The sequence below is a fragment of the Bos grunniens genome, chromosome 10 (genome assembly GCF_055505025.1).
Source record: "Bos grunniens cultivar Pamir isolate PY7600 chromosome 10, Bosgru_T2T1.0, whole genome shotgun sequence".
Classification (NCBI taxonomy): Eukaryota; Metazoa; Chordata; class Mammalia; order Artiodactyla; family Bovidae; genus Bos; species Bos grunniens.
In genome coordinates this window covers 37582314-37604814 of record NC_141174.1, presented here as the reverse complement: position 1 = coordinate 37604814, position 22501 = coordinate 37582314, and the positions used below count along the sequence as shown (strand labels likewise).

Sequence of the window (22501 nt, the reverse complement as noted above, 5' to 3'; positions counted from 1 at the left end):
CTGGGAAGCCGAAGGCCAGGGGTTTTTAAAGTATGATTCCTGGACTAGCAGCATAAGTATCACCTGGGAATTTGTTAGAAATATCAGTTCCTGAGACTTTCCCATACATAATGAATGACAAACTGAGGGAAGGACCAACAATTTGCATTTTCATAAGCCTTCCATTGGATTTTGATACACACAAGTTTGAAAACAGTGGCTGTAAGCATTTTCCAGACAGAGGAGATGGGAAGGAGCATTGCAGGCTATTGGAAACTTGCTCTCCAAAACCAGAATAAAGCTCATTCACAGTGTACCATGAAGTTTTCATGGCTCGAGCACAGTGTGTTGACTGTACTTGGAATTTTATTTTGCTCAACAGTTTTGCTCAATATTTTGTTTCATGTAGCTTTATTGTAATTCCCTTTTTAGGTCATTTGGTCATAAGTCATTTAAATTTTATGATTGTGATTATCTATCACATTTAAAGAGAAAACTCTGTGTTTGGATGTATGATTCATTGTTTTCCTTTTTGAAAGCCAAACTGAAGTTGGCTGAATACTCTTTTTATTATATCCAAACATTGTGATTTCTAAAGAAATGCCACAATATAAGACCATCCTCATTTATATTTAAATGAACCTTAAATAGTCTTTCTTGTTGCAGAACTGCCTATGACCTCATTGGATGGGGAGAGTCTGTATAAACCCAAACCTCATCAATTTTAGTGATGTCAGTTTTTCTATTTTTAATATTTTCTTATCATAATATCCCAGCAAGAGAACACACTTTTCCCCCCAACCTTTCTTTCTCCCCTTCGCAAGTTGAAGTGCTAATTAGTACCTTGGAGGCCAAGTGAAGGTCACTGGAGAGGAAAAGGGCCTGGATAATAATCTATGAAATACAGCTCAAAGAAAATTCCCACTTGAGAGCTGGAAGGGATAACAGAGGTCAAATAATTCAGCTGTCTTACACTGGAGGCCTCTGAGGGCTTAAACAAGTTGCTCAGAGTCAACTGCTAATGGGAAAGCTGGAACCAGAAACCACATTTCCAAACTCTTGTTTAGTGTTCTTTCTATTACATTACGGATGCACAGAAGACTGTATCCCCAGGAGGAAAACACAAACTGTATATGAGTGGCTGAAGAACAGCCGTTGATTTTTTCTTTTGCAGTTTGTACGGGGCTAGTCATACACCAAGGGACTTACCTGACGGCTCAGCTGGTAAAGAATCTGACAGCCAATGCAGGAAATGTAAGAGAGATGAGTTCAATCCCTGGGTTAGGAAGATCCCCTGAAAAAGGAAATAGCAACCCCCTCCATGGAATGGACATGGAGCCATGGACTGGAGCCATAAACAGCGGGCTACAGTCCATGGGGTCACAAAGAATTGGACATGACTGAGTGTGCGTGTGTGTGCACACACATGCACGTATACACAATCATACACCAGATCACATCCAATTTAATGGTTTTAAAGTATGTATTGGTTGTTATCTCCAAAATTCTCTTTGGAATGAGTTAGAGGTTCAGTTCAGTTCAGTTCAGTCACTCAGTCGTGACCGACTCTGCATCTCCATGAACCGCAGCATGCCAGGCCTCCCTGTGCATCAACTCCCGGAGTTTACCCAAACTCATGTCCATTGAGTCAGTGATGCCATCCAAGCATTTCATACTCTGTCTTCCCCTTCTCCTCCTTCCTTCAATCTTTCCCAGCATCCAATTTGATGCTTTTAAAGTGTATATTGGTTGTTATCTCCAAAATTTTCTTTGGAATTAGAGTTAAGTAGATGATAAAAAGGAAATAAGAAAATCAATCAATCTAATGGTCATATCCTTACTGAGGCCCAGGCTTTATGTTCAATAACCTCCTGAACAAGTCTATCTGGACATTCCAGATAGGCATTAGAGAATAAGCATTTCCCCATTATATGCATATTCTCTCCTAAAACTTGCTCCTTCCACTTTATACTTTATCATTATTTACTCAGGACCTTTAGGATCATTCTCAACTCTTCTTTCTCTCATTCCACACATTAACTCAATCACAAACTCTCTCCATTTAATCTCCTGTCACTCTTACATCATAAACAGTTTCCAAATCCTATACTTCCTTACCACCTGCACTTCCATTGTCTTTTTTTTTGGAGAAGGAAGGATTTATTACTTGCAGTAAGTAAGGAGAACACGTGGGATCTTTCCTAAAGCAGTGTCTCCTCGAATAGCAAAACTGTGGATGTTTTAAGCTAAAGGTACATGTGTGTTTGTGAAGGGGCTTGAGGTGAGGAGAATTCAACACAGAATTGGGACAGAAGTTGACAGAATCCAAGCTTTAGTCCATTGAGTGAGGAGGGTCAGAAAAGTCTTCACCATCTTCTCTTTAGTTCTGGTCGATCCCGTGGTTGAGAGCTTAAGAGGTTTTAAATTCGGCAAAATATGTCAACAAAGTGTTTCAGGCTAAACCGGAACTGGGGAGTCCTTAAAACTTAATATCTTTGCTATTGTTACTTCTCTTGCCAGATGAAATTATTTTTATTGTTTTCTTTTTTTTTTTCAGATAACACAAAAGAGTTTTATTTAGTTAGAAAAATTTATATGATTGTTCTCTATATTGGTGTTTTTTTAAATTTTATTTTATTTTTAAACTTTACAATATTGTATTAGTTTTGCCAAATATCGAAATGAATCCGCCACAGGTATACCTGTGTTCCCCATCCTGAACCCTCCTCCCTCCTCCCTCCCCATACCCTCCCTCTGGGTCGTCCCAGTGCACCAGCCCCAAGCATCCAGTATCGTGCATCGAACCTGGACTGGTGACTCGTTTCTTACATGATATTATACATGTTTCAATGCCATTCTCCCAAATCTCCCCACCCTCTCCCTCTCCCACAGAGTCCATAAGACTGATCTATACATCAGTGTCTCTTGTGCTGTCTCGTACACAGGGTTATTGTTACCATCTTTCTAAATTCCATATATATGTGTTAGTATACTGTATTGGTGTTTTTCTTTCTGGCTTACTTCACTCTGTATAATAGGTTCCAGTTTCATCCATCTCATTAGAACTGATTCAAATCTATTCTTTTTAATGTCTGTCTCCATCTATTAGTGTCCTCTTTGATTTCTTTCACCAGTGTTTTATAGTTTTCCATATATAGGTCTTTAGTTTCTTTAGGTAGATATATTCCTAAGTATTTTATTCTTTCCGTTGCAATGGTGAATGGAATTGTTTCCTTAATTTCTCTTTCTGTTTTCTCATTATTAGTGTATAGGAATGCAAGGGATTTCTCTGTGTTGATTTTATATCCTGCAACTTTACTATAATCATTGATTAGTTCTAGTAATTTTCTGGTGGAGTCTTTAGGGTTTTCTATATAGAGGATCATGTCATCTGCAAATAGTGAGAGTTTTACTTCTTCTTTTCCAATTTGGATTCCTTTTATTTCTTTTTCTGCTCTGATTGCTGTGGCCAAAACTTCCAAAACTATGTTGAATAGTAATGGTGAAAGTGGGCACCCTTGTCTTGTTCCTGACTTTAGAGGAAATGCTTTCAATTTTTCACCATTGAGGATAATGTTTGCTGTGGGTTTGTCATATATAGCTTTTATTATGTTGAGGTATGTTCCTTCTATTCCTGCTTTCTGGAGAGTTCTTATCATAAATGGATGTTGAATTTTGTCAAAGGCTTTCTCTGCATCTATTGAGATAATCATATGGTTTTTATTTTTCAATTTGTTAATGTGGTGTATTACATTGATTGATTTGTGGATATTGAAGAATCCTTGCATCCCTGGGATAAAGCCCACTTGGTCATGGAGTATGATTTTTTTAATGTGTTTTTGGATTCTGATTGCTAGAATTTTGTTAAGGATTTTTGCATCTATGTTCATTAGTGATATTGGCCTGTAGTTTTCTTTTTTTGTGGGATCTTTGTCAGGTTTTGGTATTAGGGTGATGGTGGCCTCATAGAATGAGTTTGGAAGTTTACCTTCCTCTGCAATTTTCTGGAAGAGTTTGAGCAGGATAGGTGTTAGCTCTTCTCTAAATTTTTGGTAGAATTCAGCTGTGAAGCCGTCTGGACCTGGGTTTTTGTTTGCTGGAAGATTTTTGATTACAGTTTCGATTTCCGTGCTTGTGATGGGTCTGTTAAGATTTTCTATTTCTTCCTGGTCCAGTTTTGGAAAGTTGTACTTTTCTAAGAATTTGTCCATTTCTTCCACGTTGTCCATTTTATTGGCATATAATTGTTGATAGTAGTCTCTTATGATCCTTTGTATTTCTGTGTTGTCTGTTGTGATCTCTCCATTTTCATTTCTAATTTTATTGATTTGATTTTTCTCCCTTTGTTCCTTGATGAGTCTGGCTAATGGTTTGTCAATTTTATTTATCCTTTCAAAGAACCAGCTTTTGGCTTTGTTGATTTTTGCTATGGTCTCTTTTGTTTCTTTTGCATTTATTTCTGCCCTAATTTTTAAGATTTCTTTCCTTCTACTAACCCTGGGGTTCTTCATTTCTTCCTTTTCTAGTTGCTTTAGGTGTAGGGTTAGGTTATTTATTTGACTTTTTTCTTGTTTCTTGAGGTATGCCTGTATTGCTATGAACTTTCCCCTTAGGACTGCTTTTAAAGTGTCCCACAGGTTTTGGGTTGTTGTGTTTTCATTTTCATTAGTTTCTATGCAAATTTTGATTTCTTTTTTGATTTCTTCTGTGATTTATTGGTTATTCAGCAGCGTGTTGTTCAGCCTCCATATGCTGGAATTTTTAGTAGTTTTTCTCCTGTAATTGAGATCTAATCTTACTGCATTGTGGTCAGAAAAGATGCTTGGAATGATTTCTATTTTTTTGAATTTACCAAGGCTAGATTTATGGCCCAGGATGTGATCTATCCTGGAGAAGGTTCCATGTGCGCTTGAGAAAAAGGTGAAATTCATTGTTTTGGGATGAAATGTCCTGTAGATATCAATTAGGTCTAACTGGTCTATTGTATCGTTTAACGTTTGTGTTTCCTTGTTAATTTTCTGTTTAGTTGATCTATCCATAGGTGTGAGTGGGGTATTAAAGTCTCCCAGTATTATTGTGTTATTGTTAATTTCTCCTTTCATACTTGTTAGCATTTGTCTTACATATTGCGGCGCTCCCGTGTTGGGTGCATATATATTTATAATTGTTATATCTTCTTCTTGGATTGATCCTTTGATCATTAGGTAGTGATCATCTTTGTCTCTTTTCACAGCCTTTGTTTTAAAGTCTATTTTATCTGATATAAGTATTGCTACTCCTGCTTTCTTTTGGTCCCTATTTGCATGGAAAATCTTTTTCCAGCCCTTCACTTTCAGTCTGTATGTGTCCCCTGTTTTGAGGTGGGTCTCTTGTAGACAACATATGTAGGGGTCTTGTTTTTGTATCCATTCAGCCAGTCTTTGTCTTTTGGTTGGGGCATTCAGCCCATTTACGTTTAAGGTAATTACTGATAAGTATGATCCCGTTGCCATTTACTTTATTGTTTTGGGTTCGAGTTTATACACCGTTTTTGTGTTTCCTGTCTAGAGAATATCCTTTAGTATTTGTTGGAGAGCTGGTTTGGTGGTGCTGAATTCTCTCAGTTTTTGCTTGTCTGAAACTTCTCTAGTAACAAACTATAGAAATGATCCCTGAAAGTATAGTCTTTCCATTGTCTTAAATCAGGCTACCCTTACCCCTTATTAAAGCTATCGCAACATCAACATGCTTTGTCCTCATTTTCCTGCCTCCAGCCTCATAGTTGGACATTTCTCTTTTACACTATTTTCAGAGTGATCTTTTTAAAGTATAAGTTGTATCACCCCATAAACTATGCTTAAAACCTACAATAATTCCCCATCAATAATAGGATAAACCTTAGCACAGAACACTCAACTTTCTATGATGTGGCCTCTGCTTATCGCGTTATCCCCACCTCTGATCCTTCTTCAGGATGTGCTTACCCATTCTCCAGCATAATCAGGTTGTTAGGAGCCAATCAGACTTGCTTCTCCTGCCTGGTGAAAGCCTATTCATTCAGCACATCTCAGACATCACCTTCTCATTCATGTCATCTTTGACATTACTTTATTCTTCTCCACAGCTGGGGTGAAATATCTTTTTCTCGGCATCTCTGTACCTTACCTATCTTCTATGTTCTTATGTAATTTTCTCCAACATTTTATCATGAAAATTTTCAAGCAGACAGAAAAGCTGAAAGAATTTTGCAAGATTTTGCAAATAACATTTTACTCTGTTTACTTTGTTACAACACTACCAAACCATCAATACATCTTTTTAAAAAATGCATTTCAAAGTAATTTGCAGATATCAATATACTGCCTTCCAAATAATTCAGAATACATATCATTCAGAGTTTTGTTGTATGTATTAGAAGTTCCTTTACAAAATATTACTGAATAATATTCCATTGTTTTACTATATCACAGCTTAAAAAAAAAATCCATCATCCAACTGATGCACACTTGGGCTGTTTCTAGTTTCTGGCTATTATAAATAAAGCTACTATGAATATTCTTGAACAAGTTTTTTGAGATATGTCTTCAGTTCTTTTGGGTAAATTCGAGGATTGGAATTTATGGTCATAGAATATTTTGTTACTGTTCAGTCACTCAGTCATGTCCCACTCTTTGCAATCCCATGGACTGCAGCACGCCAGGCTTGCCTGTCCTTCACCATCTCCTGGAGCTTGCTCAAACTCATGTCTATTGAGTCAGTGATGCCATCCAACCATCTCATCCTCTGTTGTCCCCTTCTCTTCTTGCCTTCAATCTTTCCCAGCATCAGGGTCTTTTCTAATGAGTCGGCTCTTCACATCAGGAGACCAAAAAGTATTGGAGCTTCAGCTTCAGTATCAGTCCCTCCAATGAGTATTCAGGATTGATTTCCTTACTTAGTTTTAAAAGAAATTGCCAACTTTTGCCTAAAGTGGTTTTGCCATTTTATAATCCTGCAAAAAATGTGTTGCTTCACGTCTTCACCAGCATTTGGTGTTGTGAGACCTTTAAAATTTAGCCATTCTGGTGGATGTGTAAAGGTATCTTATTTTGGTCTCTCATATAATTTTTAGTTAATTGATCTGTCTTCCTAGACTTTGAACTTCTTGGAGACAGGCACTTTAGTCACATCCTATGTTTCCTGAGCCCAGTAACATCTGAGACAGAATAATGCCTGGAGTGGGAGAATGCATTCATTCTGGTAGGGATTCACCCAACTGCTATTTGTAGGAGCATACACAATTCAGAATTGGATTTATCTCTGGGGGAAGAAAAAGACTTTTTGAGAAGTCTGTCAACAGCATAGTAGAATGTAAGAACCATTGGGTCTGTCTAGGTTGTTTACAGGTATAGAAACCTGATATATTTGATCCAGAGAGTGTGTACTGTGGGGTTGGAGCTCTCCCTGGGAGGTAGGAAGTAGTGACATTGGTTTGGAGGAGTAAAGAACTGGAAGAATAGTGGTCAGAGAGAGAAAGTTAAAGGGATTTTATCAGATCTGGCTAAGAATTATGAAATAATGAAAATTTCAAAGTAATAATCATAAACATCAATGCTCCATTTGAATTTATAGAATTACTATCTTTTGTCATTTCTGCTTCTATAGAAAAATGTTAGCTTACTTGTTTCTCTTCAGAGATTTCGGTATTTTGAATAAACAAAGTTAAGTAGCTATTTTTTTCTAACTTTGATAATGAAAATTAGAAGAGACTAAATCCTACATTACTGAATTGAAATATGAAGTAGATCTTCATATTACATTGTGACCCTGATTATGACAAATATTCTACTTGACATTTTGTTGTTAATACTTTATTCCTTTTATCCTATAGCATTCTGATATTTAGAATGACTTATACCATCAACTTTCACAAGCAGAATTAAAATTGACTAATGCACATGTAGAGGAAAATGCGGGCAAATATTTGACTGTCATTAAATTATCTGAATTTGGTTGTGTCTCTTTATCAAATCACTATGATTGTGCTGTCCTTTCTTTCACCCTGAGAACCAGAGATCAAATTGCCAACATCTGTTGGATCACAGAAAAAGCATGAGAATTCCAGAAAAACATCTACTTCTCCTTCCTTGACTACGTTAAAATCTTTGACTGTGTGGATCACAACAAACTGTGGAAAATTTTGAAAGAGATGGGAATACCAGACCCTCTTACCTGCATCCTGTGAAATCTGCATGCAGGTCAAGAAGCAACATCTAGAACTGGACATGAAACAATGGACTAGTTCAGAATTGGAAAAGGAGTACATCAAGGCTGTATATTGTCACCCTGATTATTTAACTTATATGCAGAGTACATCATGTGAGATGCTGGACTGGATGAAGCTCAAGCTGGAATCAAGAATGCCGGGAGAAATATCAGTAAACTCAGATATGCAGATGACACTACCCTTATGGCAGAAAGCAAAGATGAACTAAACAGCTTCTTGATGAAGCTGAAAGAGGAGAGTGGAAAAGCTGGCTTAAAGCTCAACGTTCGAAAAATGATCAATGCATCCAGTCCCATCAGTTCAGTTCAGTCAGTCATGTCCGACTCTGCAACCCCATTGACTGCAATACACCAGGCTTCCCTGTCCATCACCAACTCCTGGAGCTTGCTTAAATTCATGTCCATCGAGTTGGTGAGGCCATCCAACCATCTCATCCTCTATCATCCCCTTCTCTTCCTGCCTTCAATCTTCCCCAGCATCAGGGTCTTTTCGAATGAATCAGCTCTTTGCATTAGATGGCCAAAGTACTGGAGCTTCAGCTTCACCATCAGTCCTTCCAATGAATATTCAGGACTGATTTCCTTTAGGATTGACCAGTTTGGTCTCCTTGCTGCCCAAGGTACTCTCAAGAGTCTTCTCCAACACCATCTTCTCCAACACCACAGCTCAAAAGCATCAAAGCTTCGGCACTCAGCCTTCTTCATGGTCCAATTCTCACATCCATAGATGACTACTGGGAAAACCATAGCTTTGACCTTATGGACCTTTGTTGGCAAAGTAATGTTTCTGCTTTTTAATGTGTTGTTTAGGTTTGTCATAGTATTTCTTCCAAGGAGCAAATGTCTTTTAATTTCATGGCTGTAGTCCACCATCTGCAGTGATATTGTAGCCCCTCAAAATAAAGTTTGTCACTGTTTCCATTGTTTCCCCATTTATTTGCCATGAATTGATGGGACCAGATGCTATGATCTTTGTTTTTTGAATGTTGAGTTTTAAGCCAACATTTTCACTCTCCTCTTTCACTTTCATCCCTTCACTTAATCGCAAATAGATGGGGAAACAATAGAAACAGTGATAGACTTTATTTTCTTGGGCTCCAAAATCGCTGCAGATGGTGACTTCAGCCATGAAATTAAAAGAATCTTGCTCCTTGGAAGAAAAGCTATGAGAGACTTAGTATATTAAAAAGCAAAGACACTACTTTGCCAACAAAGGTCCGTATAGTCAAAGCTATGGTTTTTCCAGTAGTCATGTATGGATGTGAGAGCTGGACCATAAAGAGGGCTGAGGACTGAAGCAGTGATGCTTTTAAACAGTGGTGTTGAAGAAGACTCTTGAGAGTCCCTTGGACTGCAAGGAGATCCAACCAGTCCATCCTAAAGTAGATCAGTCCTGGGTGTTCATTGGAAGGAATGATCCTGAAGCTGAAGCTCCAATACTTTGGCCACCCGATGCAAAGAACTGACTCATTGGAAAAGACCCTGATGCTGGAGGGTTGAAGGCAGGAGGAGAAGGGGATGACAGAGGATGAGATGGTTGGATGGCATCACCAACTCAAGGCACATGAGTTTGAGCAAGCTCTGGGAGATGGTGAAGGATAGGGGAGCCTGGAATGCTGCAGTCCATGGGGTCGCAAAGAGTGGAACACCACTGAGTGACTGAACAACAAGGTGGCACTAGTGGTAAAGAGAACTTGCTTGCCAATGCGGGAGACATAAGAGATGCGGGATTGGTCCCTGGGTCAAGAAGATCCCCTAGAGGAGGGCATGGCAACCCACTCCAGTGTTCTTGCCTGGAGATTCCCTTGAGCAGAGGAGTCTGGTGGGCTACAGTCCATAAGGTTGCACAGAGTCAGACATGACTGAATCAAGTTAGCATGAACACATGTAAATGGGCAGAGCCTCTTCTTCAGAGCCTGGGCTAAGTCCTCTGAAGCATTTTGGTAGGCAGACTTCACATGGTTACTCCCCATCTTCTCTCTCCACCAGCAACGAGAAGTTGGTTATTTCACTCGCTGCCAGCCAGTGTCAGACTGACTGACCATTGCACTAGTTCAATTACTGCCACCTCCAACACAATGCCATTTAATAAACACTCTGTATTCAGCAGGGCTTCCCTGGTGTCTCAGAGCCATTAAAAAGAATACATTTGAATCAGTTCTAATGAGGTGGATGAAACTGGAGCCTATTATTCAGAGTGAAGTAAGCCAGAAGGAAAAACACCAATACAGTATACTAACGCATATATATGGAATTTAGAAAAATGGTAACGATAACCCTGTATATGAGACAGCAAAAGAGACACTGATGTATAGAACAGTCTTATGGACTCTGTGGGAGAGGGAGAGGGTGGGAAGATTTGGGAGAATGGCATTGAAACGTAAAATATCATGTATGAAACGAGATGCCAGTCCAGGTTCAATGCACGATACTGGATGCTTGGGGCTGGTGCACTGGGACGACCCAGAGGGATGGTATGGGGAGGGAGGAGGGAGGAGGGTTCAGGATGGGGAACACATGTATACCTGTGGTGGATTCATTTTGATATTTGGCAAAACTAATACAATTATGTAAAGTTTAAAAATAAAATAAAATTAATTAAAAAAAAAAAGAATCCACCTGCGATTCAGGAGACCTGGGTTCAATCCCTGGGTTGGGAAGATCCCCTGGAGGAGGGCATGGTGACCCATTCCAGTATTCTTGCCTGGAGAATCCCAGGACAGAGAAGCCTGGTGGGCTACCGTCCATGGGGTCACAAAGAGTCAGACATGACTAAGCAACTAAGCACACACTCTATTTTGCAACTAGTTAGTCATCCCATCTCCTTTACTCAAAAACCCCTGAAAACAAAGCTCATCCACAAAACATTCCCTGATGGACATGGAAGAGATGCCTTCATCTCATTTGACCCTGTTGTCTAATCAAGATTTGGTTTAATGCTCCTATCTATGACCCATATTCTGTCTCCAAGATGAAAGGGAAAAAGCCTATTCAACTTTTTAAAAACTACAATCCTTAAATATATTAAATTCTATAATTAGGCACTTATTGTATTTCATAAAATTGATGATGTAATAACAATAGTTTCAGAGAAGCAAAATCTTTAACTGCTTTATATTGCTCACCTCATTCAGTGATACCAATAGACAGTTAAACTAGTAATAAATTTCTGGAGTTATAAAATTTGTATTTGGGATGCAATATATGTTCCTACTATTATTTGCTTTTGAAGTGAGACACATTCACTGTAACTTTTCCTTGAAAATTTAGATGGAGAGAGAAATAAAGGTTGTTTATATTTAATTGTAGTGGCTAAATTATGTGTCTTTTTCCCTAAGCTGCCTCAAATTAATTTTAGAAAATGTACATTTACATATAAAAAGATGAAATAAGTGCACAAAGAAAAAATTAATAAAAGTTCCCCGCCCCCAAACGCTGAGATTCAAATCCCTCATTCTTCAACTCTCAAAAATCTTATATACTGGTTATTTCTAGTTTTCAGAATAGGCAGCAGTTTAGATCAGGGGAGTAATAAAAGCAAACTAAGTTATTTTATTTTATTACTTTTGTATATCCCAAGAGGATAATGAGTGAAAGGGGAAACATATTTACAATAGTAACTGATTAGGCTGCACAGTTTAATTCACAGCAGGATTTTCTTTTGAGATCATAAAAATGTCTGTGATGGAATAGGGGATGGAAAAAATTAAACAAAAAATCCTTTAATCAAAGTGTTGTAGTTAAGATACCTTTCACAAGGGAGAAAAAGGAGACTGATTTATTGGAATCAAAATAATTCCTTGGCTCATAAAAATTCTTATTTGGAAGCATTCACCAACTGCTTCTGTCATGTCCAGAACTTGTCATTTCTCCCTTTCTCTTCTTCATATGTAATTACATAGCCCCTTTTCCTATTTCTGAAGGTCGGCTTATTCTCATTTCATTTCTGTAGCCTTTGTCCAAGAATGATACAGGTAAGAAAAAGAAAATGAAAACCAAGGACTTAATCTCTATAGATGTACACAAATAATTTAAACCTACTTTCTTGAAATTATGGTCATCTTCCTGTTCAACAGGGCTTAGCTGAAAGGCCATTGATTTTGGGCTTAGAAGACCTATTTTTGTATATTATCTTATATTCAACTGGGCTTCCCCAATGGCTCAGCAGGTAAGGATTCTACCTGCAGTGTAGGAGACAGAGAAGACATGGGTTCAATCTCTGGGTCAGAAAGATCCCCTGGAGAAGGAAATGGCAACCCACTCCAATATTCTTGCCTGAAAAATCCTGTGGAAAGAGGAGCCCGGCAGGCTACTGTCCAAAGGGTAGCAGAGAGTTGGACATGACTGAGCCACTAAGCACACACATAAACTTCAGCCAAATCATTTAAACTCTCTGAGTCTTAGTTCCTCATCTCTAAAATGGGGAAAAGATTTGTCTAACCCAATTCCCAGGGCTGTTGTATCAAAATATGTAGAAGGACCTTGTAACCATGAATCTCCGTATACATATGTTATTATCACTGTTGTCATTTGACATATGAGAAAACCATCTGTTCAGAAAGAGTAAGTATTTTCCCTAAGGACGCACAGCTTGTTAGTAATAGAGGAGAAAGTAAATGCTGAGTGTCCAAATACTTAAACTGAATTTTATTCCATTGATTGTCTCTGAAGTGCTCTGTTTCATCTTGAAGGAGTTGTTTTTCATTCTGTATGACACGGATTCACTGAGTGGTAAATAAGGTAACAGTTTTAACTGTGTCTTTCTACTTTACAATTTTAGACTTGGACTTGAGGTGCACGTTAATTCTCTGAGTTTAGAGGAAAGAGAATTCATCGGTGTCATTTCCTTTTTACAGACCAGTTGTTTGCCTTTCTCAGGAGTGGGACATGTTTTTGTACCTGAGGAATTCACCATTATCATGCATTCTTTGCGACAATAGATGGTGGCAGAGAATCTATGGAAGCTTGTTACACGGTATTTGATTGCATACATCCGAAATATCCAACACCATTCATCATCTGAAAGATCACCACAGATGGGCCTTCCAAAGATCCTCCTTGGAGTTAAGATACTGTATGTAAACGACAGAATGTCCCTTCTTCCAGACGAGCAAGTTCATATCCTCTGTACATGGTGTTCTGGTTTCTTTTGTTCTAGTTAAATGGGAGTAGAAATTAAACGGGAACAAAGGAGACCTGTGCCAGGAGACCTGTCATCAGAGGTAAGAAATTAATTTTATGGAGTCATAAAGCAGAAAAAAAGAGAAAAATATGTAATGGAGACACAACGTGGGGAGGAATCTGTCTGAAGGCGATTTTGGCAGTAGGGAGATATTTCAGCCTTGTACTTCTTGTTACCATTTTGGATTTCTTTCAGATTGTTTTCTTTTTTTGAGCAAACAGCTGGCAGATAGCACACAGGAAATAAAGGACTGCATCGGAGAAAGTGTAGTTTAAAAACAAAAGGTATATAGTGTGGAATACATTGAATAAAGTGAAGGTTCAAGTATAATCCAATGAACCTGACAAAACCAAGTGATTTTCAACCCAGTCAGAAACAAGGCCACCAAAAGATACGCTTTGGGAGATGTCATTTCTTTTTCAAACATCTAGCTACAAAAGTACTGTATCAGGAGACATGCCCAAAAGGGATAATATCTACACACACTTTGGAAACACCTGCAGCAGAAAACACCATCTGTCAGATTAACGAGGGAAGCAGATTGGGATCTGAGGGTAACAAGAAGAGAGAGGGAAATGGATTTTGTTGGCTATAGTTGCTTAAAGTGTGTGTGCATGTATAGGAAATAACTTGAAGGAAAGGTGGGAGGGGAGAATGCCTTAAGTTCACTATATGGTGCTGGAGTAGAGAGTTCTTGGATCTTGGAGCTAGAGCAGCTTGCTCTATATCCTAGTTCTGTTTATTATTAGCTGACTGTGAGGTCTGTAAAGGAAGGATGAAGTATCGCTTGGGAATATCTTCAGCTAAACATATAGGACACCCAACCAGCAATGGCTTAAGTAGTAAAAGCATTAAATCATATCCCTTTATGGGCTTCTCTGGTGGCTCAGTGGTAAAGACTCTGCTTGCCAATGCAGGAGACACGTGTTCCATCCCTGATCTAGGAAGATCCCACATGCCACAGACCAACTAAGCCCGTTAGCCACAACTATTGAATCTGTGCTCTAGAGCCTGGGAGCCACAACAAGAGAAGCCATCACAATGAGAAGCCCATGCACCACAAGTAGAGCAGCCCCCTGCTCGCTGCAGCTAGAGAAAAGTCTGCGCAGCAACAAAACCCCAGCACAGCCAGGAATAAATAATAAAATTATTAAAAGAAAGGAAAAACAGAAAAGCTAATGTCAAGCTATAAAAACAGCCCCAACTAATTTATTTTAAAAATTATATCCATTAAAAAGAAGTCTTAGGACTTCCTTGGTGATCCAGTGATTAAAACTTCGCCTTCCAATCAAGTGATACGGGTTCAATCCCTGGTTGGGGAGCTAAGATCTCACATGCCTTGTGGCCAAAAATACCTCAGAAAACATAAAACAGAAGAAATATTGTAAGAAATTCAATAACGACTTTAAAATGGTTCACAACAAAAAATCATTAAAAAAAAGTCTGAAGGTCAGCTTTGCAGGACTGAGGCAGCATCTTAACAATGTCATCAAGGGTCCAAGCTCTGTTTTTTGTTTTTTTTTTGCTTTGCAATCCAGAGTATTATTAGGCTTGTCAAGTCATGGCCACCTTAGCACAAAAACAAAGCCTCCCATAATCATATTCAGAGTAAAAAGGCAAAGTCTGGGAGAAACACAGCTCTCTCCTCACAAGGCTCTGGTCTTTATGTGGGAAGATACTCTTTCTCAAAAGTTCTCTGGCTGACTTCTCTTTATGTCTCATGTCCAGAATTGGGTCATCTCTGGCCCCATCAACCAGTGATTTAGTGTGGGAATGGAGTTGGCTCCGTCTTCTTGGCCAAGATCTGATAGCAGTCTGCTACAAGTAATATCTGTCCGATAGGGGGGTTATCATGGGAGATGATACATATAAATCTGGTAGCACTTTGCCTAGCCCATCTCAGATGCACTTTAAATGATCATTATTATAACTTTAAGCATTATTAGCATTTTCCCTACAATCTTTTATTGCCCTGTGAACATTTAAATATAGTTGTACTTAGTATATAAAATTTTGGACTCTGCTTTGACTTCATCATATTTGTAGTTTAAGCATTTCCCAGTACTTCTACATAGTCTCACTAATATCACTTTAAAAATGATTGTGTGAAATACAATCTGTCAAATGACTGCAATAGAATTTATTTTTGTATATATTATATGCTTCCAGTTGTTTTTCAGTAGTTTAAGACTTCTTTGTGTAAAACCATGTATATTTTGGATTGATTATTTAGGATAGATTCCAGGAATGACATTATTAGGTCAAAGGATGAGGCAGAGATTGGCTAGGTATTAAGCAAACTATGTGGTTTTCCTCCTGAACCCATAGGTAAACCACATTTCTTAATCTCCCTTGCAACTAGGTGTGGCCAGTGAGAGGATTATTGCCAGTGGAATGAGGGCATACATGCTGTGCCCTACTTTGGGGCAAAACACCTCTGAAATCTCTCTCTTCTCCTGGATGTCTATGCCCTGAATGACCTTGGTGAAGATGACAGACCCATAACAGCGTGGGACCCTGAACGGTCGTGTGGAGCAGAGCCTCCCCTCCAGTTCCATGCTACTGCTTAGAATGTGGGAAACAAAGGCTCACATGTTAAGCTAGTATAGATATTGGAGTTACTGGGTATGGCTGCTGTTGCCACAACTAATGCAGAAAGTGGTCCCTTGAAATGGTAACCACTGCAATGAATGTCATAAAACTATTTTTATTCCAATTTTCTCAAATTTGGAGCACAATCTTTCAGAATAAAAGAAGAACAATGAAAAGAATTATTTAAATGAAATGCATTAAAATAATCAAGTTGAAAAATTAATGTGCAGACAGGAAGAAAATAAACCCACCTATGCAAGTTGCTTGGAATGATCCATAATTAATGTTACTATAACTCAATAAAATTTACTTACAACATCAAGCTCCAGGAGATGGTGAAGGACAGGGAAGCCTGTCGTGCTGCAGTCCATAAGGTTGCAAAGAGTTGGACACGACTGAGAGACTGAACAACAACAACAACTTACCACAGTAATTTCTAAGCAGATCATATATTTATTTTAGTTTGAGGCTATCAATTAAGTAATAAATATTTTTAGACTGTGATTAGTGTTTGTTATTTAAAACGTTTGTAGTGCCCCACGTCTGGAGCATGTTACAGCCACATGGGCAGGCAACTCAGAATATGTGAGGACTCTTAGTAACTTTGGTCTGCATCCCCAGAGTCATACTCTCAAGCTGTAGTTCTGATTCACGCCAGCAGAGGAAATTGTGTTAATTTAAACCATTGAGTAATCTGGAGAAGACTCTCGAGAGTCCCTTGGATGGCAAAGAGATCAAACCAGTCAATCCTAAAGGAAATCAACCCTGAATATTCATTGGAAGGACTGTTGGCTGAAGCTGAAGCTCCAATACTCTGGCCACCTGATGATGGCCAACTTCAGGGAAAAGACCCTGATGCTGGGAAAGATTGACGGGAAAAGGAGAAGAAGGTGGCAGAGGATGAGATGGTTAGTTAGCATCACCAACTCTATTGACATGAATTTGAGCAAACTCTGGGAGATAGTGGAGGACAGAGGAGCCTGGAGTGCTGCAGTCCTCGGGGTTGCAAAGAGTAGAACATAACTTAGTGACTGAACAACAAAGACAATAATCTGGAGGGCTCCCGAGAGACTGGCTTGATTCTGGGTCCACTAGGGAGCTCTGAACTAAGTGAAGAAATAGTGGCAGAGGCTAATACATTGATTTTTGTTCCCTCTGGGAGGCACAACCTCAAAAGGATAGCTAGGGAAAGTCAGGTGGTCGGGAAGCTCATTTTGGGAGGGGGAGGGGGTTGCCTGAGTCTCTTCCTATGTAATTAATCATGCCCAACAGCTCTGAGTCAGCCAGGTATTTCCCAACTGTTCAGTGAGGAAACACAGATCTAAGTGCAACTCTATGCCTAGGGTGTAGTAAGCATCAAATGACAATGATAGAGATAACAACCAGGCCACTGGACTTTTCCAGTGACTTTGACTTCCGACTTCTGGGAGCACGGAATCAAACCCTGCTGAGGCTGGTCTGGTGGGCTTGGTTCCAGTTTCAGTGAGGAGCTGAGAAGACAGCTGGGGAAGTCTGCGGGGGGAAGAGATCTAGGCACTTGAGTTTGATGCACCTAGTACTTCCCAAGGGTGTGAGTTGCAGTTCCATTTTGGAAAAACAAAAACAAAAATATCTGATACATCTTAACTCTCTCTCCCTAGAGTTAAATAAATTGTCACAGTGAATGGAATAGCTTTTGGTCAGGAAAAGAGCGAGGTAGACCTATGTGAACTGACTTAGGAACAGTTCTAGACTACAGTCTCAAGTGAAATTAGCTAATTTCAAGCATGATATAGATAGTTATTTTTTAAAATTATGTATGAGGAAAAAACAATTCAGTCAACTTAGTTCAATCTAATAAAGTCTTCCCCTTCTCCCTTCTCTCTCTCTTTAAAAAAAAAATAAGTTAGAAGTCTTTCAGATTTCCTTTCCTTTCCGTCCTCTTCACCAAAGTGGTGACTCCAGACACCGAGGTACCTGCCAGGTCCTTGTGGTGGTGAGGAGGAGTGGTCCCTGTGCCCATGGTCTCTCTTTAGTCCTAAGTATTCTGTACAGAGAGAACGTCCCTAATATTTCTGGCCACTGCTCACCCTACCAGCAACTGTGTCTAAGTTTGGCAGCTGGTAAACCCTTGATCTCTTCTTTCTGCTTAGCCTGTGGTCCTCCCAACTGTGCTGGGGTGCTGAATGTCCCTTGAAGTCTGGCTGTGACTTCTACTCTGTCTTCAGTCAGGGATAGCTATCATCTTCTTCAAACCACAGGATTGCCTGGCCCTGTTAAGCCACCCGCTTCCCAACCTGCGCCATGTATCCATACTTTCAAGGGAAAATGGAAACCTTTGAATAGCTTCCATGCCACATGGCAGTAGAGGGAGACCTCCAACTCAGAACTTCCTTTGGTTGAAATACTGTAATCACTTAAGGGGGGTTCCTCCTTTCAGAGCCTTGTTTTAGGAAGTGGGGGAAAGTCCTTCATACTGTGCCCTCACTTTCCTCCTCAAGCTAACACAGTTCTCTCTCTCTCTCTAGGATTTTCACTAGAATTGGAGTGGTCATCATACATATTTTTTCCATGAGTTCTTCCTGCAGCCATATATTTCTTCTTTTCACAGTCCTTTGACAAGAATGGACAGGCTTTCTAATTCCTCTACATGGTGAGTTTGTTTTAGTAAAGCCTGTAATAAGCTCATGATCTAGGTCACTAAGGCTGAATCTAAAGGAGGGTAAAAAAATTAAAAACTCTTTTCTCTGTCCACAATAAAGCCTTGCTTTAGGATTACCGTATTTTATCAATTTGAAGATGCCATTGTTGTAAAATGCACTATTATTTTACATACCATTAAGGCTATGATATACTGTCTTAATGATAGTTCTGTGGAAGGCATGAATTGATCATAGCAGTCTCTTTTTGCAGTAGAATCTTTTTTATCTACACCAAGGGACTTGGGATTTCCTTTTGCCTTTAATCATGATGCTTGGCAAGTGATGGGCAACCCTTTCCTAAGTGAATCAGTAAAATTTTCACAATGGCATGTGTGTATCTTTCTTTCTAGGTCCAGGAGAGCTCTTGATTTTTGTTTTGCAACAAAACAGAAATTGTAATCATTTACCTGAGTATTTACCTCCCTATATTAAATTTATTTGAGGAAAATTCCATTGCCTTGTTTCACTGCCTTTCTGTATATGCAATATATGCATTTTTTTTAATCCAGTGACAAATCATACTGTAATATTTTTGAAGACAATTTATGCTATAATTTAACTCAACCCAGAAGAAGATGAATAGATTTAGGGGGCAAGGAGACCGTTAATTGAGTCTTGAGGTGTTCTTGATGGTGGCCAGACATAGGTATCCCACCAGCATGGTAACATCTCTCAAGGAAGACTGAAGAGGAAAAGAGGAACACATATTAATAGTGGCTTGGACCATTTTCAATTTCTGTCTTTCTTTAAGGCTCAGGCTGAATGCCCTGTCTGCAATAAATCTTTTCTTGACCTGCTAGAGATCAGATTAGGTTTTCTTTTAGGTTCTTCTCCTGTCATAACCCTTAGCACAGGTTAAAGAAAAAAAAAATAGCTGGTTTAACGGTATATCTTCTTACTGAAAAGGGAACTCCACAAGGGTTTGTGTAGTAGGTATTTAGCATATATGTATATATGTGTTGAAAGGAAGGAATAAGGAAGTCATGTCATTCCTCTGCTATAATCCTTACATGGATTTCTATTTCTCTTGAAATAAGACCCAGACTCCTTACCATGGCCCATAAGCCCCCTCCAGCCCTCTCTAGAGCAGCCTCCTCCTCGCTCACTAAGCTCCAGTACAGAGTAGCCTCGGGCCAACCTCGGACCCCTTGCCCCTTCTAAATCCAGCCTCTACACACGTATCTGATCATGACTCTGCCCTGCTTTCCCGTGCTTCCTACATCTCTGCTGCAAAGCAAACCTTCCTCTATGACTTGCCCTTTTCTCCCTAAACAGCTTCCTCTTTCATCCCTTGGACTCTTGGTTTCTCAGGATGCCATGCTGCTCCTCCTGCTGCTGCTCTTGCTTCTGTTCTTCCTTTTATTTTCGTTTATTCTTTAATACCCAGTTTCTCCCAGAAGCCGTTCTTAAACCTCATGCTAGGTAAAGCCCCCGCACCCCCACCCCCATGGGCTCCTACACTGTGGCTATCTTTGTATCTGGTCACTTACCACTTTGAATTAAAGTCATCTCTAGATAGTTGTCTTTCCTCTTGACTGTAAAATCCCTGAGAGCAAGATCTATACTTTCTCCACCTTTGCATCCCTGGTGTTAAGCTGCATCAGCGGCACTGTGAATACCAATAAGCGTGTGTTGGATTCCCTGGCGATCCAGTGGTGAAGACTCCGCACTTCCACTGTAGGGTGAGTGATTTGATTCCTGGTCGAGGAACTAATATCCCACATACTGTACAGCCTGGCATCCCCCCCTTCCCCCCCGCCCAAATGTGTGTGTGTTAAGTGGAATTAGAACTGAGCTGAGCATCACATACCACCATACTATTTTCTGAAAGGCCAAATATCCCCTGGTCTAGAAAGAATCACAGGTAACCCAGGGGAGAAGTTTTTCTGGGTAATCCTGGGGATGGTGATGCGTTCGATTACCAGGTGGTGCTCGACTAAAGTCCTCAACCACAGTAAGCGTGAACCCTGTCAGCTGGCCCAGGCTGTGACCCTTTGTGAGCAGGCTGGGGTTCCCTCAGAGCTGTAGCCCTTCCTCACATACTCTGGGAGTCATCTGGGAAAGAGATGGAGGAAGGGCCTCCTGGCAGAGTGAATAGTATGTGCAAAGGCATGGAGGCCTAGAATGACTGGGGAAAGACTTGCAGTTCTATATGACTGGAGAAGGAGATTTAGGATGAGGAGTAGGTAATACAGCTGGAAAATCCACACTAATAATATTCATAATAACTAGTTTACTGAGTATTTACAATATGTAGGCACTGGGCCAAGGGATGTAAGGGTGACTGCATTTTGTTCTCCCAGTCACACTGCCAGTCATTTGCTTTTGGCTCTTAAATCCATTCCCTCCCATCATCTGGCTTTGCTGGGGATCACAGGAGCTAAGAGTCCTCAGGTTTCATAGCTAACTGGCAACCAGTCTCACTGGCAGGGTCCAAAGAAGACCCTGATGGGGCAACAGAAAGCAGGGAAAAGGAAGAAGTCAGAGTATTTCTCCCTCTCTTACACTGTCTTTGAGCTTTCACAGCAGCTACATCTCCTCTCTGGCCCTGACTCTGGCTCACAGTTTGCTCCCGTGTTCTTCTTGTTGGCCCAGCTCCCACCAGAAAGGCTCCCCAGAGTCCTGCCAGGGGAGGCTGGATCCTATGCTCCAGAATTATGTTCCTATGGTCCCAGGAGTGTAGTAACATTCTACTGTTGCAAACCTTTGGCTTGCCTGACTCCCTTGCTTGACTTCTCAGTCCTTCTATCATCTGCTGAATAATACTCCATATGGTATATTAAATATCCTCTGTTTGAAATACTAGTGTGGTTTCTGTTTTCTTGACTGAACCTGGACTGACATACTACTGTCTGTGGGAGGCAGGCTCTATTCAGAATCTGTGTCAGGGCTGAGGAAGCTGAGGCTTGGAAGAGTGACAAGCTCAGGTCTCATAGCTAGGGAGTGGGAGGGCAGGCTGTGCTAGCTGGGAGATGGCCTTAGAGTGCAGGAAGTGGGTTCAAACCTGAAGGAGGCGGAGACCAGGAAAGGCTTTACTCAGAAGAGTGACACAATCAGAACTGTGTTTTAGAAAGGACAGATTCTCTTCCATCTCCATCAGGGTTGCTTATCCCAACAAACTACCTAGTTTCCCACAGATCTAAGTTGCAGAAAGGCACAAAACTGCCTTGATGGATATTGTCTTTCTGTTCTTTTGGTTTTCTTAACCATGTGCTGTATTTTCCCACAGATTTAGCCAAGACTCATTCGCTACTGAAAAGTCTTTTGTGTATCAAACCCAACTATTGCCGCGTGACCAAAGTCTTTTGGTCAACAGATTGTTTTCAAGTCTCTGTATGTATTGTGAGAATCTGCAAATACTTCTTTTATCAGGAGTTTTGGCCCCAAAGTGTACTAGATGCACAAAATGAATCGACAAGATACAAATTATTCATGAGAATGTAAAATTAACTCTACACATTTATACAAATAAATGAGGCAAAATTATGCTTTAATACCTACTTTTGTCTTACAGATATGCCTGAGGCACCAATAAGTTTAATTATAAAAATTTATAATTTATATTGGCCAATACTAATATGTTTTTCCATGGAAACACTGTTCTTTGATATTTTAGGTTCAGCAAGTTCATAGTGTCTCTTGATGCTCTTACAGTCACTATGTGTTAATAGTTCATAGTTCTTTATTTATCTGGATAAAAACTAGATGCATACAACTCAAAGGCTGTATTTTTGATTCTAGCCCTTTCTATGTGTCTCTCACCTCTTTTTTTAGCTTTCTAACCAGCATAGGATTATACAAAATGCAGGTATTGTTCAGTGGG

General features: G+C 39.8%; 1 pseudogene; it reads right to left on the bottom strand.

Moving 5' to 3' along the window:
• Positions 1 to 5567: 5567 nt before the first annotated feature.
• On the bottom strand, positions 5568 to 5646 carry LOC147364340 (small nucleolar RNA U3; annotated as a pseudogene).
• Positions 5647 to 22501: the final 16855 nt, after the last annotated feature.